At 36.7% G+C, this 10,153-nt stretch overlaps 1 protein-coding gene across 1 annotated transcript in view; it reads right to left on the bottom strand.

Moving 5' to 3' along the window:
* The window catches only part of LOC145661145 (irregular chiasm C-roughest protein), a 944,967-nt gene that overhangs the window by 760,256 nt on the left and 174,558 nt on the right, over window positions 1-10,153 (bottom strand). The window lies entirely within an intron of this gene.

Genomic DNA, 10,153 nt, shown 5'->3' with positions numbered 1-10,153 from the left:
GAGATACATAAAAGAAAAGTAAACTTCTTCGCATTTGCAGCCGTGGATTGAATTCTAACACGTGATTTAGCCCAATATTATATATAAACGCTGTTCGAAGGACGAAAAAAGAAGTGGAGTTTCATTTTGGTATTGTACCCAACTGAATGGCGTGTACGGATGAATGGATGGGTAGATACGTGATATAGCATTGACGTACAGAAATCTATCCGTCACTACTGCATCTTCCGCCACCAGGATTCTAACAACATCCCACACAGTCGGTCTCTCTGCAGACCATAAGCGAGAAAGGGTTGTTCGCAAAACCTATCCTATTCCATACAAACTCACACACCGTTTTCTCTGTAGCAAAATAAAATATTCGTTCACTAGGCTTTAGTTCCAAAAGAAGGAAAGATCTTGTGTGACACACGGAGTTTCAGGGGAAGAGGTGAGTTCGGTCGTGATCCATTCTGTTTCTGTGTGTGAGGATCGTCTCTTGCCAAGAACCTGGCTTTTGGGAGAACGATATAAAGGACAAGGAAGTAGAGAGGTAGAATGACTATAAATTTGTGTGTATGTATGTGTGAGCAGAAAGATTTTTGTGATGTCACGTGACTGAACTACCGAAAAACCATGAGTCTGCGGACAGCTCAGGATTTCAACATAAGATTTATTCTCAGCAAGTTTGATGCTGTGAAGGAGAACTGGGGGAGGTAAGGTTAGGAGACAGACCAAGGGAAGGAAAGGATTTTGAGAAAAGGTGGATTGGGAGAAGATTGAAGAAACAACAGAATTGAAAAAAAAAAAATGTCACGAGAAGCAGGGGAGATAGAGTCTCTTCTCGGTCTCCACTTTTAGTATTCCGCTGCTATGTATTTCTTCAAACGACAAAGAAGAGGCACTGCTTCTCCCACTCGAAGAAAGAACAACTAAAAGAACAAAGTAAAAAAAAAAAAAACTCGTGCAGAAACAAAATTTCATGTCAATTTGTTATGGTGGTTTATACCATCATCATTCAGTTAATAATGTTGAAGAGTTTATTTACTACTTTTTTGCGATGAAGTGGAAAATGATAAACTCACTACGAGAGAGTAGTTGATACTAGCATCTCCTACTATTTCACAGGTTTTCAATCGTTTACCAAAATGTGTCCCCCTTATAAACCCTAGAAACTCCCATGTTCCTTTGTTGGTCTCACCTGAGATTGACTAACAGGAGCGTCGTTTGGGGAGGGCAGGAGAAAAATTGCTCCCCTTGAGTTTGAGAAATACACGTTGTTTTAATTAATTATATACTAATATACCAATAAAAAAAGTATGGAATTCTTGTATCTTGAAACCCACCCAGAGCAAAATTTGAAATGACGCTGCTGCAAACAGTAATCCCATGCCATTTTCATTTAAAATGTCTTGAATGTGCTACTGAATAAGAATCCAACTGTAGTTTCCTCTTCTGTTTGTGTGTGGGTGTTTGCTTTCTTTATTTATTTTAGTCCCTGGCACCTAGTAAAAAAAGAAAAAGGAAAGACTAAGAATTTTGACAAGAGAGATAAAAGAAGAGTGGACATTTAATTAGGTAATGTGGATTAATTTTGCCAATACATGTTGAGTAGCTTTCCTTTGTAATACGAGACATGGACAAAAAATTCAAAGGCTAGTTTAGCAACATGAAAAAGATAGACAGCACGAGATTGTTATAATAGCAAATAGCAGTGAATTTATTGCGTTAGCATGTTGAATAACACCGTTGTGTGAACTTTGAGAGTTGTGTTACACTAGCATTTGTAACAATGTGCACTCCTATTTACGATTTCAGTTTGGATTGCAAACTACACTGAAGAGATATTATAAAATCTGTATCAAAATGGATAAAATTTTGAGCGAAGGAAGAACTCGACAGATGTTTATTCTAGAGTGTTATGCTCTACGAAGCAGAAACATGAGCATTATGAGTAACGAACGAGAGACTACTAGATTGTCTTGATGTACATCTAGGAATAGTAGCTGGTTAAAAGGGGAAAACAACGAGATAAAGTTCGAATTAATAGAGAAGAATAAAGTTGAAAATAATCTTCAAAATAATTTGGTAGAGGGAAAATGCGGAAAGAGAGTGATATATAAGTGATGGAGTTTAAAGTAAATAACTTCTACGTTAAGACAAGAAAGACCATTTTGTCCTGAATTTTCTAATTTGATTGCTCCGTCATTTAACTTGACCTTAAGTTCACATGGGTAGAGAAGAAAATCAGACGAATAAAAACTTTCTCCTGAAGTAATCGTGGTACATTCAAACATAATTCATTGTATTTCAAATGTTAACTTTAATACGTTAGTACCTAGCAAGATAATTTCTTTTGTAGCGAAGTTCTTTAAAAGCCGTAGCAATGAAACATGTTATTTGCGCAACCCGTACGGTGATAAAGTCGAATCACAGTCGTCACACTAGTCAAATAAATAAAATTGAAAATGCTTATAAGATCGGAGCTGGAGTCTTATATCATCCTTCCTTGTCATATGAAAAATGAGTTGCCTACACGAAAGATACTATTTATCTCTCAGTTTTAAAAAGCAAAACCAATACAAAGTTGAAGTTTCGCCAAATAATAATGTCTGAACCTAATCCAATGTGTTGAGGATGTCTTTTGCCATAAGATAAATTTAGCATGAAACCTTGGAACGATTTTTTTCCTATGGAAACTTAATTATTAGACTTTTTCGGTATATATTATAAACTATCCAGAGATATCTAAAAAATATGTTTATAGGTAAAATATATTCCAATGTTTAATTTTATTTATGTCCAAGTTCCAATAATACTGTACATAACTTATTTACCATAAATGTTACTCGAGTATAATACTCATAACAAATTTATATTTAAAAATAATTGCAAGCACATAATATAAAAATGTTTAAACCTGTGTTAAATACGATTCTCGTTGTCTCGATCGTCATGTATCTTCCTTTCTTCTCGATCTTACGAAACATTTAGACTGTCAGCTTACGTTTCATTAACCATTTTCATTTGTAAAATTAAATATAATAACACGAAAGTTAGAGACGTAAAAATAGTGAATATTAATAGGTAAAATTAAAATACATCTTGTAAAAGCCATTTAAAAGTCAATTACTATCAAATATGTATAGTATTACTACGAACAATAAAACTGACGGAGATTCTTTGTGAGTATATAGTAAAAACTATAGTAGTAACACATGTTACTAGTTATTATTCTCGTATCTGTCAAAGACGATCTCGTCTCGATCCCGACGGGATTACATTAACTAAGATCTAACATTAAGCTAAAGGTCCACGTCTCATATTGTTTCTGTCTCAGTGTGGATAAAGACGCTTAACTGCAAACAAACTACACAAACAAACGTACGGAATAATAGGTTAATTGAAATAATGTTACATTTGTTAGTAAATAATATTAAATAGTTATTTTAAAACTTTATATGCAATGGTCACTAAAGAACTGACACTACAGATGTGAACAAAATGGAAGGACAATTTTTCGAAGTTAATTTTCCTTTCATGTTATGCACTCAATATGTGCAAATAACAAAATATATAAAAGTGAACTAGTATTTAATCATATCCATGAATTCGAAAACGCGCACACAAAAACAAAGCGATCTATGTGGTATTTATTTCCTAGTGCAAATATAAATACATGTTTAGAAACACAAGATTTCACTTGGACCCACTTCCGGTTTCTGAAAACCTTTTTGTTTCAGTCAGATTAACGTGTCATAGAACTATGGAAAAAACGTAGTTTTACAAGGGAAGAAACAAAGACGGGAAAAAGAAAACAAAATTTCTTTCTGTTTAGTTTTTGCGCTATATCTACCAAAGGTAGTTCTGTATGGCAGAAATATCTCTTTTAAACTCAGGTAGATTTTCTCCTATTCCACTTCCGCACGATCAGCAGCAAGAAAACTGCTGACGTAGTAAGAGAGCCGGAAGTGATACCAGAGCCATCTGCTACCCAATCATTCTTCAAGCAACCGGGCGTAACGGGAGGAGGAAGAGAGCTTCTTTGGCGAACAACCAAGATGGCTTTCGCGCGCAAGAGTTCAATCAGAGTCTTGTCTTTAGTTTCCTGAGAATCACTGTTATTGCGCTGTTTCCATTGGTTGTCGTATATCACGCCTGTGCTAGAATTTCCTTTTGGATTTCCTCTTACAATTTCCTCTTTTTACTCGTTTCTTTGTTATCGCCAACTTTACAATCTGCTGCTCTATTTTTACCAGTTTGATTGTGATATTCGAATCTTCTGAATGCAAATGAGAAACGAATGTCCTAACTAGTGTAAAACGTGAACCTACTAACAGATTTACCTCATGAAAATAATAATATAACAATATTCACTCAAAAATTATCTTTAAATTAACTTATATATTTACTGAAGTAAAAACCTATTTATATACTTTCTATTTGTTTTTTTTTTTCATTAAAAATAGAATAACAAGAACTATATTGTAAGCATTCTTCTTACTGCAAAAGTAATGGACACTAGCATTTAAATTACACTTGAATGAACGCAAAATACTTCTATGAATATTTTTGTACACACTATCCAGTAACGAAGTCTTATTAAATCATTCGTAAGGTTAGAAAACAACTTGAATTGCACTGCTCTTAGAAAGTGTGCACAAGGGCAATTGAGCCCTAATTATGCATAATCACTCGTTAGGGGTCGTTCACATATTAGGTAAAACTATTTTCGACCAATTTTTACCCCCTCTCCCATTTGCTACACTTCGTATTTCAAGGCCGAATCTCTTCCCTCTTGTCACACGACGCTTTCTCTGAGTTCTTTTTTTTTAATTTTGGTTATTTTGGTGATTATTACAATAAAAAATACTAAGTTTAATGGCAGAACTTCTATTATAAAATGTCTGTATTCTGAATAATTTTATAGTGTTTTTTGCCAACAAATCAAAACATTAAAAAATGGTAATATGTAATAGTATTTTAATCCCAGAAAGTTGTTTAATTAACCAATCTTAATTCTTCGAAATTCCATACTGTCGTTTTCCATAGGAGATCGTACCCATTCTTTTAGCTCACTGATGATTGGCAAAGAGAAAGTACTGCCGGAAGATGCAGGTGAAACAGGATCTAAAGAACTGAGGTCGACCTTTTCTTCCAGGATCTAGGATGCTTTCTGTATTTGAAGCAGGGCCCTGCACGGGCCGGCCCTGCCCATTTCAACTATATTGTAATATTTTGTGTAGGTAGAGTCAATAATGGTCCGGAATCTGGCCCTTTACCGCTTTATTTACAAAAATAGAAAATAGTCTTTGTGTTTTACATATCATAATCTTCCTTATGATCTAAGGTAACGTTATAAAAGGAGGTAACGTTTTATACAGGAACCCCTTCGCTCATGGTAGTCACCGGGGTGTCTTGTAGCGACTCCAGGTTATGGTCCTAGGAAACCTCCTCGGCTCAAAGCAGCCTTGTGAGGTATGGTTTGTGTTGAGGAATCCCCTTCGCTTCAGAGCAGCCTCCAGGGATGTTAGGATAGGTTGAGCCTCTTAGTCCAATGCGACCTCCAGAACTGTTGTGGGTAGGCGATCAGTGATCAATTGATACATCCTTCATCTGTGGTTCCTCTTTTATAGGCCCTCTTCAGGTGGCTTGTCCTTTTCGGTTCCCATCACGTTGATCTTCGTGTCTTCCTGTTCAGTGTATCGCCTGCTTGTTTGTAAAAGTTAGCACTGTCGTCCATAAACATGTGCTTATGTTATGATGTGGGGATCCTTGCAATATCAAACTGGATCGGGCCCTAATCCGACCGAACCGGGCCGGACACATTCCGGGTTGGACACAAATGCTATAGGGGCGAACTGGGCACAAGTATTTCCAGGCCAAGTCGGGCCGGCCCGGCTCGGCCCAATCCCTGTAAAAGGCAGATCAGAAACTAATAATGTCAGCCTATGTTAATCGTAATGTGTTTGGGAAATTGACTCTTTATTCAAGACAAAGTACTGTACTCACATTATTATTATTATTATTATTATTATTATTATTATTATTATTATTATTATTATTATTATTATTATTATTATTACCACTACTACTACGACCACTGCTAATAATACGACTTCCCGTCAGAGTTGACATGTCTGGTGTACAGAATTTACCTTCTAAGTACAGACAAAATCGGAGAAATGCTAGTTATTATGGTCGGTCTGCATAGAATGTGAACCGATGCTTGTTCTACGAGGGGCAACGGTGGCTCAGTAGGTAAAACACTCACATGTGGTGCTAGAGGTCGTCGAATTGATCCCTGCTTGTGCTATGTGAGCTTTGTGAAGGACAAACATCGTGTACGTGGGAGTTTTCGGGGTGGTCCCGTTTCCTTGCAGTGTTTTCATTCCGCCAATTCATCCCACCATCATCCATAAGGCCTGAACCGTAGTTACTAAAGAACATATGATAAAGTCAAGCTCTTGACCTACCAAGTAGAATTTGTTATGCTACCGTTAGACCACAGAGGCCGAAACCGTGAACTGGCGTTTTCATAAGATCAGCGCAATTTGTAATAATGTTCAATTAGCATGACAGATACCAAATGGTGTTGCATGTTCTTGTATTGCTTATTGTATGATGCTACAAATATGACAAAATATAATGATCAAATAAATCAGCAAGACGCTAGGGTCGATTTGGTGTTCTTCGAACGGTTGTAACACAATGACAAATATAACAAGAAAGTAAAATAGCTCTATGGCGGAATGTAAAGAAGTAAATCAAACAAAATCGACACAACATTGTTAAACGAAATATACCACAAGCATCATATGAAGGATAACTGCATAAATAGCAGCTACCGGAACTGCTTCTTAACATCACATATAATAGAAGGCATAGTTGATAGTAGCAGAATAGAAATAAAGTTCTCCTACGAAACTAATAGTGCAGAAGGAACATTGCTTTACTGTATGTCCTCGTACTCATCGAATAGCACAGAAATAGAGTCAACAGTCTCAGGCTTCAGAGCATTTCTCTATTGCTGAACTATATTGCGTGTAGTATGTAAAGCTCTTTCAGTTGAGGCACTAGAAGCAGGGATGGCCAGATACTGACGTCCTAATTTGCACAAGTTTAGAAATGTATTCTCTTGTTGCTTCCACCATTGTAGTATATCTAGTTCTCTTGGGCATGATGACATGTTGAGATAGATGTCTATTTCATCATCAAATTTGAGGTCTCCATTGATCTCCCTACTCATTCATTCATTCATTCATCGCCAAATTTACCAGAAATTGAAGGTCTATCTTTCCATCCCATTAATTTATTCTTCTTGTAAAGTGGCTCCAAACCGTGTCTCCTTGAGCTACTATCCATAGGAAAGGAATAAAAGAAGCGAACCGCAGTAGATGATACTAACGAAACGAGACGACGTACTTCTGTATGGACAGATAATTCCTCATCTACAGACATTGCTTGGAGATGACAGTAGTTAGGGCTCACGGCATGGTTAGCGACAACACGGAGTTTTATTGTATTCTAATACGCACACTGTTCATCACCAGTCATACTGTGTCTAGTAGTGTCTTCAAACCTCGTTTGCATGATTTATTTTATATAGGCTACATGTTCACCCGTGTAACGTGGGTTCCTGTCACTACGGCACGGCGCGTCCTCAAGTTGCGGATCGAGGATGAGGCCTCTAGATATAGAGGTTAGCTGCGAATATACTGAATAAGCAGTCACGGACAAACGACCAAAAGTGGTCCTCCAGCTTGGGTCTTTGGGTAAGGCTAACAACCTCATCCTGTAAAAAAGGCACTTCTCCAGAAATATTCACAAAAGACTCGGACAAGGACTGATAACTTGGCACGACCTCAGCAATAGAAAATGGACGAGATTTGGAACATGGAATATTAGAAGTCTTTATAGGGCAGGCGCGTTAAAATCCGTAACGAGTGAGTTAGAGAAATACAGGATGGACCTAGTAGGAGTTCAGGAAGTTAGGTGGAAAGGAAATGGATCCTTGAATTCCGCAATTTTACGTTCTTTTACGGGGAAGGAAATAAAAATCACCTGCTACGAACAGGGTTTTTCGTTCACAAACGAAAATTACCAGCAATTAAACGGGTTCAATTTGATACGGACATACTTTCTTTTATTACTCTTAAGGGACGGTGGTGTGATATTATTGTTTTAAATGTACATGTCCCAACTGAAGATAAGGATGACGATATAAAGGATAGTTTTTACGAAGAAGTGGAACGGATATTTGACCAACTCCCGCGATACCATATGAAGATTCTATTAGGGGATTTCAATGCGAAGGTAGGACGAGAGGATATTTTCAAACCGATTATAGGGAACGAAAGTCTACATAAGGAAAGCAAAGACAACGGTGTTAGACTCGTGAACTTTCCAACATCCAAAAACCTAATCGTGAAGGGTACAAAATTCCCACATCGCGACGTTCATAAATACACTTAAGCAGCACCAGACGGAAAAACACTAATCAAATTGATCACGTTATAGTAGATGGACAAAGGCAATCTAGCATAATTGATGTCCGGTCGTGTACAGGGGCTGATTGTGACACTGATCACTATCTCGTAGCAGCGATAATACGAGAGAGATTATCGTTGAATAAATGTAATATTCAATGTCCAAAAACGGAGAGATTTAATTTAAATAAATTAGAAGAGAGCCGGGTAAAAAAGGAATACCAGATTGAAGTTTCGAGTAGATTCTCGGTTTTAGAAGATTCGGAGTGCACTAGTGTTGAGGATACTTGGATTGAAATTAGAGATAGCATTAAAATTTCAGCAAAAGAAAAATTAGGACACGCGGAAATACGTAGGGACAAACCATGGTTCGACCAGGAATACACTAAACTAGCAGAGAAGAGAAAACAGGTAAAATTATACTGGCTACAAACTCCGAATTAAATAACTACACAAAATTTCTCAGATATCAGGCGGGAAACTTTCAAAACTTTTAGAACAAAGAAACGCGATTTTTGAAAGCTAAAATTAAGGAACTTGAAGATAATAGTAAAAATAAAAACATTTGGGACATGTATAAAAGGATGAGTGAATTTAAGAAGGGCTATCAACCTCGTGCTTATATATTAAAGAAAGCTGACGAAACAGATCTCACTGATACGGATAACATCTTAAGTAGATGGAAAGATTTCTTTGACGATTTGCTTAACACGCAGCCAAAAACTAATGTGTCTGGAGAAAAGGAGATACACACCGCGGAATCGTATATTCCAGAACCCAAGCGAATAGAAGTAGAAACCGCTATAAAGAAATAAAAGAAACACAAATTTCCGGATGTAGATGAAATTCCGGCTGAGTTAATTTTAGCTAGAGGCGAAAAATTGCGGAACAAGATACACAAACTCATTCTCCTTATCTGGGACAAGGAAGAATTGCCACAAGAGTGGAAAGAATCAATCATTGTTCCAATTCACAAGAAAAGCGACAAAACTGACTGTAATAATTATCGAGGCACTTCTCTTCTGTCAACATCCTATAAAATTCTTTCAAATATTCTATCAGCAAGATTGACCCCATACGCAGATGAAATTATTGGAGATTATCAGTGCAGACTTAGACGAAATCAATGAACTATTGTCCAAATATTTATCATTCGCCAAATAATCGAAAAAAGTGGGAATACAATACCCTGGTACTTCAGTTATTTATTGATTTTAGAAAGGCTTATGACTCGGTTAGGAGAGAAACATTATACAATGTTCTTACAGAACTTGGAATACCGAGAAAGCTAATAGCAGATTTATTAAGATATGTTTAAATGAATCCCAAAGTGAAATCCGGGTAGGAAATTTTTTGTGCACGAGCTTTCACGTCAAAAATGGCCTAAAACAAGGAGATGCGTTGTCGCCATTATTATTTAACTTTGTTCTGGAATACGCTATAAGGAAAATCAGAGATAGGAACCAGGGCCGAGAGTTTAACGGTATTCACCAGGTTATGGCATATGCTGATGATGTAAATTTAAAAGGGAATGATAGGAGATCAATAGAAAGAAATGCAGAGATCTTATTAAACGCTTGCAGGGACATGAGTTTAGAAGCAAATGCAGACAAAACTTAATACATGGAAGTGTGTCGGGATCGTAATAAGGCAAATTATGGATGCGTTAAAATATTAATACTTTT

This window comes from Thermobia domestica, chromosome 9, assembly GCF_964235325.1.
Source record: "Thermobia domestica chromosome 9, izTheDome1.hap1.1, whole genome shotgun sequence".
In the NCBI taxonomy this organism is placed as follows: domain Eukaryota; kingdom Metazoa; phylum Arthropoda; class Insecta; order Zygentoma; family Lepismatidae; genus Thermobia; species Thermobia domestica.
Note: the sequence above shows the minus strand (reverse complement) of the source record. Positions and strands in the feature narration are given on the sequence as shown.